Genomic DNA, 9650 nt, shown 5'->3' on the forward strand with positions numbered 1-9650 from the left:
CATAAAAAGATTTAAAAATAGATGGTATCTCAGAACACTCTTTAAAAATAAACAACCAAGTTGTACGAGTGAAATCATCAATAAAAGTGATAAAATATTTGGCTTGAGAAATATTAGAGAGACTCAAAGGCCCCCAAACATCAGTATGAATCAATGAAAAAGGAATGTTACTTTTGACTACTGGACGAGGAGACTACGTACTCCTTTGATGTTTACTTAACTGACACACCTCACAACTAAATTCTGACCTTATCTTAAGAGATCGAAACATATGATGAAGAGATTGTATGGAAGGATGTCCCAACCGATTGTGCCATAATCGTGTCTCATTCGTAGTAGTAGACTATTATGGCCAAGATCTGACACAAGGATTCATTGGTGACGTTCCGGTTCGGCCATGGGGAGTTGTAGAACAACATGACAGAATTTTAGGGAGATATGGAGAGGAAGAAGAAAATCAATCGAAAACCCTAGAGATCGTTGAGGAGAGCTCCAAGCCTATTTAACCTAAATTTAACCTAAAATCAATGTTTTTTTCTCATTACTCTTACCCCTTAAATAGGGTGCACCCTGTTAGGTTTAATACAAAATATTACAAAAATACCCCTATAAATAAAATATTCCAAAAATACCCCTATAAATAAAATATTCCAAAAAATACCCCTGTGGCCTAAATTGAAATAAAATAAAGTAAATTAAAGAAAAACAAAAAAAATAATAATGTTATTGTGTTCATAACATTACACCCCCTTGGAAGAAAGAGTTTGTCCTCAAGCTCGAAGTTAGGTCTACGTGCCCGTGCCAATGTCTTCATCCCTTCTCAAGCGTCAATCATAGTATATGTGGCAGCCCTCTGGACTACAAAACTAAAACATCCACGTGGAGAAGCATGTTTTTTTCTTCTTTTTTTTTGTTAAATTCGGATCTCCCACTTGCTATTTTATGTTTCTCTGCTAGACCTCCTCATCCCTAGTTGGTAGTAATTTCAAAATACCTAGGGCGACAATTGACTAAGAGCACAACTATCCTATAGTTGGAGAGTGGTCCAGCCCATATCACAAGATCTCCCTCCATGCGAACCTTCTTAGCTTGAACACCAAGATGATCTTGGTTCACTGCTACCACTTCTTTATTGCCAATAATTTTCAAGGTTTCCTTGGTGGCATTCCGCACATCACATCCGATTAGGAGAGGTGCCTTAGAGAGAGCCCATAAACTGAAGTGTGTGATGTAGTAATCATTGGTCATACCTCCATTTCCTACCTCAAGCATGTCTGGATCATTCCAACCACCAAGTCGTGCAAGCTCAGCATACACTTCTTTCATATCAGCGCTGGAGACCATGCCCTCTTCAAGTTTTCTAGCAGTCCAAAAACACTCAACCCAGGTTCTTTTGGCCTCTCCAAATCCTTAGCATAGCCCCCCGGATCATGAGTAGCAATCCCAAGGAAGTGCCCAAGACCATGAAGCATGAAAACAGCACCGAATCTCTCAGCCATCATATCATCAACATCACCATTAATTAAGCCACCAGCCACCAATGACCTGAGAATAACTTTCTCTGCTAGCTTGTGCATGACCATTCAGCTTACTCCAAGTCTCATTGTAGAGACAACATCATTATGGGCCTTAATGACTGCATTATAGATAAGATGTTGATCACTCGTAAATTTATCATTCACAGGAAAAGAACAAGTTATGTCAGAACCATAAAAATGGTATTCAGCTCCCATATCTAGAAATGTCACCATCGTGTAAGATCTTGTCATTTGGAGCAGTAGCATGCCCATAATGAAGAACAGAACTACTTTCACCAGTAGCACATATGCATGTGTATGAACAAAATCTACAGCCTCCATACATGTACACAGGATGGAGAAACATGCTCTACAACTGATACTCTTTCATGCCCACTTTTGTTTTGCGCATAACCTCAATATGAGCCTCCAAACTTATATCATTAGCATATTGTATGAGTTCAAGCTCCATTCTCGACTTAAATATACGGCATTCGTTCAAGATAGGATGCAATGTACTACGGTCTATTTCAAACTTCTCCATTTCCTCAAGCTCTACAGGTTTGGAAAATTTGTTGCTATCAGTATTAAGCCCGTACAAGAGAAACAAGAATGGCTTTCCCAATCCTTGGTAGTGATCATAAAGCACCTTCACCATCTGATAAGTTTAGCAAACCATGTTGACCATGTATCTTTGCTTGAAGTATGATAAGGGCTTTATTTCTCCCAGCCAAACAGCATAATCATCAGACAACCTGGGAGCAAAGAGGATGGATTTTCCAGAAGCAATGTCTATTGCCCCATAAAAGTCAGGTTCCCTTACTCCAAATAGGGAAGAAAAATAACTCTCTTGCCTGAAGAGTATGACATGGTCAGAGCAGTAGACTGCAAACTTCAGAACAAGAGATCCCATCCTCACTGAGAAGGAGAAATTGTGTAGCAATTGCGACACTGGAAGGCTTAGTCGAGTGACCAATTCCAGAAAACCCAACAGAATGTCTATTAACACACACCCTCTATGATAATTAAGCCCTTTCTCAAACAGAAAAGGAACAACTTCGTTGATCCCATTAGCAATGGCATTCAGCTCCCTCCAACATACTCTAGAAATTACAATAGAATTTCCAGCAGGCAACTGAGTCATGGACAACAATTGAAAAGGAGAGGTAAAAGATGAGTCTAATTTTTGTGGTCTCACTTGCAGTGCATAATTGCAACCTTTCGTGCATCAGTGCACAACTGCCTGCCCAGTGATTACCTCTTGAATTCTTTGTGTTAATGCATAGAAGCTCTTTTTACAAAATGCCCTGAAAGTGCCGCCAACTGGTACTGAATCAGGAATGATAGTGTAAGCACTGCCTCCATTGATGTGGAACACTGAAACCACCTGATAATCTAGAGGATCTGCCTCCCTTGAGACAAGTTGTTGTAAGCTTATTACTGAAGATGATGCTGCCGAAACAGGTATATAGAAGATTGTGGAATAGCTGCATGGCCTCCATTTCCACTAATCTTTGCTTGGAAGTGTCTACAGCCAGCCAAGAAGTCGCCAGTTTTTAAAGCCACTACCCCTGTGGGATAGTGAAACCCCAAGTGAATACCAAAAATAGCCTCTACATTTTCCAACACCTCTTCTTTGATCATTTTCCAAGCTCCTCTTCCTTGTTCCTCAGCAGGTTGAAATATAAGAACAAGTGTTCCTTGTACTGTACTGCTAAGTTGTTGAAGTATCCTTGCAGCTCCAAGGAGCATGCGAACATGTGCATCATGCCCACAAGCATGCATTTTCCCTGCTATTTTGCTTTTATGCTCCCATTTTTCCAATTCCTGGATTGGTAAAGCATCCATGTCTGCTCTGAGAGCGACGAATGGAGGAGAAACATGTCCTTCATCCATGTGTGCAGCAGAAATTGGAAGAGACGCATTGCTGCTGTTCTCAGCAGTAGAAAAATAAAACAACATCCAAAAAACATTTCTTGGCCGAACAGCATACATGGGATCCAGAAAATTAAACAGAAAACCCCTCTGTTTCGCAACACCAAAATTTTCACGAAACAATTTTGATGCCATTGGGAAGGAATTATGTGAAACATAGATGGATTTGAGAAAAGAGAAGATGAAATTTGGGAAAATTCGTCACACGAGTTTACCCCAAATTTTGTGGAAGTTCATTTGCCACTGTGCTGTCGAGACCGAGTTTGAGCGGAAATTTCGCTGACGGACCCAACGGAGTCCCCTGCTTCTCCGGTGGCGAATTGCAGCCCGTTGGGGCTTCACCGTTTGGGAGTTTTCCCTATCGACGATGAAGAACCGACCTTATGCTGGCCGTGATAATGGATATTAGGAGGTCGAACCCAAATCAACTTGTATCGATGAGATTGTGTCCGCATACTCCTCTGATTTCGGATTTCCAGGGTCTTTCTTGGAGATTTTTGAGGTCCCTGTATTAGGATTTGGGATCGCACCAGTATCGTCCATGATCGACGACGTCTTGGCAGAATACCCTGCCGAATGCCCCAAATCGTGGTCCCCGCTGTGCGGCTATGGTTCTCCCTGCGCTGAAATTTTGAAGGTTTCCGAGACATGGCTTTCTGTCTGTCCGGATTTGTGGTTTCCCCCGAATCTTCCGTAGGGCCTTCAGCTGGTAAACGGGACAAAATTTTTTATTTTTCCGGGTCGTGGCCTGTTGCTCCGTCCCAGACAACTTCTAATGCTTGCCCTTCTCGTACATCTGCTTGGTGATTTCAAGTTGTATGACTTTTTCGGCGGCAATGCGAGCAGAAAATACTTCTCCTGTTGTACACAATTCTTCGTCAATTGCTCTGTACCGTGCACGTCTTTCTTCCCATTGATCATGCATGGCAATCCCTTTTTCTCGGGACATAGACGGGCTCATCGTGTTCCCGCTCTGATACTAGTTGTTATGGTCCCAGATTTGACACAAGGATTCATTGTTAACGTTCTGGTTCGGCCATGTGGAATTGCAGAACAACATGGCAGAATTGTAGGGAGACATGGAGAGGAAAATGAAAATCAATTGAAAACCCTAGAGATCATTGAGGAGAGGTCCAAGACTGTTTAACCTAAATTTAACCTAAAATCAATGCTTGTTTTTCTCATTACTTTTACCCCTTAAATAGGGTTCACCCTGTTAGGGTTTAATATAAAATATTACAAAAATACCCCTATAAATAAAATATTCCAAAAATACCCCTATAAATTAAATATTCCAAAAATACCCTTGTGGCCTAAACTGAAATAAAATAAAGTAAATTAAATTAAAAAAAAAATAATGTTATTGTGTTCATAACATAGACACTATATTAACCTTTGGCACATCCAAGTAGTAGAGCCTCCCTTGTTCATGGCCTCCACCAATCACCTGCTTCGTTATAAGATCCTAAAAAACACATGAAGTAGGTGAGAAGGTAACCGAGCAATTAAAATATTTTGTAAGTTGACTCACAGAGAGCAAGTTTAGAGGAAAGGGAAGAACAAAAAGAATATCATTGAGCGGAAATGATGGGGTGACAGAAGTAAAACCTTTTCCTTGGACTTTGGTTTGAGAACTGTCAGCTACGGTAACAAATTTGTGTGAAAGACTCGGAGATAAAGAATGTAATAAAGGTTTTTTACCTGTAAGATGCTCGGAGGCTCCTGAATCAATTATCCAGGATGAAGAGGAGGCAGATAGAATACCTGAAGCAGTAGTGGCAGCAGTAGTGGCAGAGAGGCTAGGAGAAGACCCTAGCATGGTCTTCATTTTCTGAAATAATTCATACTCTTCATTAGTAATAATTTTCTGTCCAGCTGGTGTTGGGGGATGGTCTGCTTGCACGTCACTTATGAGGGCCCTTCTTGATTCTGACTTGTCATTAGCCTTATAACATATTTCTTTATAGTGGTCATATCTACCACAGTAAGTGCATGCCCTATAACGGCACTAGTCTATAGTGTGACCCGAAAATTTACAATGAGTGCATTTAATATCATCTGATCTGCTAGTACTACAGGGTCTATGCAGTGTATCAGGGCATGAATATAGTTTAGTACATGTCTTCCAAATATGTTTAGCAGTGTCAAGATGAATAACCTTACTAGAGACATGTTTTTCCATGCTTTTTATCAGCCAACCAATTACCAAAGTATCATTCTTGAGCCATTTCATATAAAAAATATCGTCTTCATCAATAAGCGATCCTTGGGTAGTGAGGTGACCAAGTAGGTCTTTGGTTATGAGAAACCTCCTAACCGAGGTGGACCAACTCATAAAATTTGATACCCCACGTAAGGTTAAGGTGGTGATTTTCAGTTTATCACCTTTGATATTCATATTCTCATCAGCCATGATAGGCTTTTCTTCAAAAAAAACTTCAAATAATATCACCAAGTAGCACTTCTTCAATCAACTCGATATATGTAAATATAGCATCAATGCTAAATAATTTTTTTTCAGAAAACCACTCATAAGAGGCTCAATAGAAATCTTCTATTTTCAGGGAAATCTTATCCCATGAAAAATAATTCAATAATCTGAGTATGGACTGGTCTCTCGGTAAACAGAATTTCCAAACCGATAAAACTATTTTGATAGCTCCTTCTAGATAGAGGGGCATGCATATTCATAACATAATAAGATGAAAAAATTCACATATTGATCCTTGAATCATCATCTAAAAACAAGAACCAGTAGCATAAAAACAATATTTTTGAACACTTATCTCTCGGCTAGTGTTCTTCCTTCATACAAGAGCCTTCTTGGAGTGGTATTGATCATCACTTCTCTAGAGCATTCCTTTCGAGGGATCCTAAATATGTTGCTCTGATACCATTTTGAATTTAGGATCCTTTTTCCATGATCAAGAACAAGATAAAGAATAAAGAAAACCGAAAAAAAAGGGGAGGAAACCTCTCGGTAGAGAAGAGAAAAAAATAAAAGGAGAAGAGTGGGCTGCGCCAAGTAAGTAGAGGGAGAGAGAGAACCAACTCGGGATTTTATGTGTGAATTTATTAATTTAGACTTACAAGACCTCTCTTTATAGTTGAGGAGGAGGTAGAGTCCTTATACAACTTACCATTCAATCCTAATTAGATTCCAACTCTAACTCTTCAATATAAGTAAGTCTATTTAAACTAAACAACTAGAACACCAACTTGTGTAGAACTAGGAGTCCTTTATTATTCACGTGAGGGGAATGGATAAGCCAGCTCGTAGCCTTATCCTTGTGGGCCCCTCATGATCTCCCAGCGCACCTTGATAAGAGTGCCAACTCGTGCGAACTTTGTGGGTCCCACTTGATCTTCAAGTCTTCTAAATCAATTCAGCTTCTTCTTGCTTCCTTAACTCGTGTTTGCTCTGGGAGAGGACTCTTCTTGGTGTCCCACGTCCTTTAGGACTCTTCTTGATGACCTATGTCCTTATGGTGGGTCCCACCAGCTCGAGCACCATGGTGGGTCCCACTTTATAACATTATCTACAACATATGGAATAAAATACCTCTTTCTTGAACTTCTTGTACTTCTCCCCCTCAAGATGGGAGGTAATGGTAGTGATCCTAGCATTAACCAAATATCATAGATGGAACAATAAGCCCAAATAAAAGAGATGTAGTAATAAGCCCTTAAACCAGAGAGAAGTGAGATATTTTCCTAATATCGCAACTCAAAGAGTGATGCAAAACAAAGGGCATAAATTCGGATTTTTCAATACAACAGAATACCAACAAAACCTTTGAATCTTCTAATGTGAATATAGCTTTAAATATAGATCAGATTGACATGAAATTTTCTCATTATGAAAATAGAATTTAATAAATTTCATCCAAGTATAACTTCTCTTCATAAAATATAATTACCAGAAGATAAATAATCTGATAGATTTCGGTCTCTATCATCTGGCCGAACTAACAATTGTTTCTCCTTTTTTTCTAGCATGACCATTGACTCTTCCAAGATCAATATCTCATTATAAAAAACTTAGATCGAGAATTTGTTGAATAGGTAAGAAAATAGACTTACAGATATTTCTTTTTATATATAATTCTCCATATCAAGTCTCGTTCTTGATAGCATAAAATACCTCGGAAGTTTAAGCTTTCTGCTGCTTCTTGAACCTTTTTTTCAATCTGACCTTCGCTTCTTCAAATATCTGTTTCTCTTTGAAGATAAATCCAATTGAAAATTGGTTGAATATATAAGAGAATAAACTTATAGATATTTCTTTTGATATATATCCATATAAATTCTAGTTCTTGATAGAATAAAATATCTCAGAGGTTGAAGCTTTCTGCTGTTGCTCAAACGTCTTTTGCAATCTGACCTATGCTCATTCAAATATCCATTTCTCTTTGTAGATAACTCCGATTGGAAAAAATAATTTTTTTCTTGGAAAGTAGACTCAAATATATTTCCTTCAATATATAATTTTAAATATGAAAATCTCATTATAGAGGTGGAAAATGCAAAGCAAACTATGGGTGTACGTACTAAATAAAAAATTACGAACCTAGACTTAGGGTTTAGGGTTTAGGGTTTAGAGAAAAAGATCTCATTATGTCTGTGGGTTGACCAAGTAAACTCACATAACCTTCTCTGATACCATGTTGAATTTATGGAAAAGAGAAATAATTCATTGACTTCATTAACTTGTTATAATTAGAGTACATGAACCTCTATTTATAATAGAGGAATGTAGTAGAGTCCAATTACAATAAAACTACCTTTGTCCCAATTACACCAAAACTTTGACACTTAAAGATAAGTCCTAGCATAATTAAATAACTCAATATAGATGAAAGACAAACATATCTCAAACTAGAACTCTTCTAGGACGTGACCATAAGATAAAGATGCCTTTGTGAGTCCTTCTTTATCTTCCAACTTATGTGATAAGGATGCCAGCTAGTGGTAATCATGGTGGGCCCATATTGTGGGCCTTCCTTGGTCGTGTGGCCCATCTTATAATACTCTTAGATATGTGGGCCTTCCTTGGTCGCTTGGGCTTGGGTCTATCTTCCAATAGGGCACAGTCGGTCGAGGGGAACCTGGTACTAAGGATAGACTAGGAGGAGCACTATCAGAATTAAATGAGGAGTCTTCAAAAAATGTTACATCCTTGGACACAAATAAATGTTGAAGAGTGGGACTATAACAAACATAACCCTTTTGTGTGTGAGAGTATCCCAAGAAGATACACTTGATAAATTTAGGATCAAGTTTGTTGTGTCTAGGAAATAAATTATGAACAAAGCATTGACATCCGAAGACTCTCAAAAGTAGTGAAAATGGATCATCATTTGGTAATAATCTAGAGTAAGGAGATTTAATACCAATAACAGAAGATGATATAGTATTGATAAGAAAGCAAGCCGTAAGAACTACATGAGGCCAATAAAAGTAGGGAACTTTCATGGCATATAATGAACCTCAAGCTACCTCAAGAATATGACAATTTTTTCGTTCGGCGACACCATTTTGTCGAGGAGTGTAGACACATGATGTTTGATGGACAATGTCATTTTCTTGACAAAAGGAGTCAAGGTATTTGGAAATGTATTCTTTGGCATTATCAGACCCGAGTAATTTTATTTTTTGACCAAACTGTGTGAGTACCATAGTATGAAATGACTTAAAAATCAATGGTAATTTAGAACGCTCGTTACATACAAACAACCAAGTTGTACAAGTGAAATCATCAATAAATGAATAAAATATTTTTCTTGAGAAATGTTTGAGACACTCAAAGGCCCCTAGACATCAGTATGAATTAAAGAAAATGGAGTAACGCTTTTGACTTCTGGACAAGGAGAGTATGTACTCCTTTGATGTTTACTCATTTGACAAACCTCACGATGAAATTCTGACCTTACTTTTAAGAGTAGGAAACATATAATGAAGAAACTGTGTAGATGGATGTCCCAACTGATTGTGCCATAGCCTTGTCTCATTTCTAGTGGTGGAAACCATATTCATTTTTGGCACGTCTAGGTAGTAAAGCCCCCCTTGTTCATGGCCTCCACCAATCACCTCTTCGTTATAAGATTTTGAAATACACATGAAGTGGGTGAGAAGGTAATAGGGCAATTAAAGTATTTTGTCAGCTGACTAACAGATAATAGATTCAAAGGGAAAGTA

The 9650-nt window shown here is 38.4% G+C and overlaps 2 pseudogenes; both read right to left on the minus strand.

Annotated features, from left to right (window-relative positions):
• Positions 1-1322: 1322 nt before the first annotated feature.
• On the minus strand, positions 1323-2661 carry LOC137945976 (uncharacterized; annotated as a pseudogene).
• A 48-nt stretch (positions 2662-2709) lies between these two features.
• On the minus strand, positions 2710-4119 carry LOC137945977 (IAA-amino acid hydrolase ILR1-like 1; annotated as a pseudogene).
• Between the last annotated feature and the right edge of the window lie 5531 nt (positions 4120-9650).

The sequence above is a fragment of the Aristolochia californica genome, unplaced genomic scaffold, assembly GCF_029961685.1.
Source record: "Aristolochia californica isolate CCGP_79_NKW_82.1479 unplaced genomic scaffold, dmAriCali1.0.hap1 SCAF_12, whole genome shotgun sequence".
Lineage (NCBI taxonomy): Eukaryota > Viridiplantae > Streptophyta > Magnoliopsida > Piperales > Aristolochiaceae > Aristolochia > Aristolochia californica.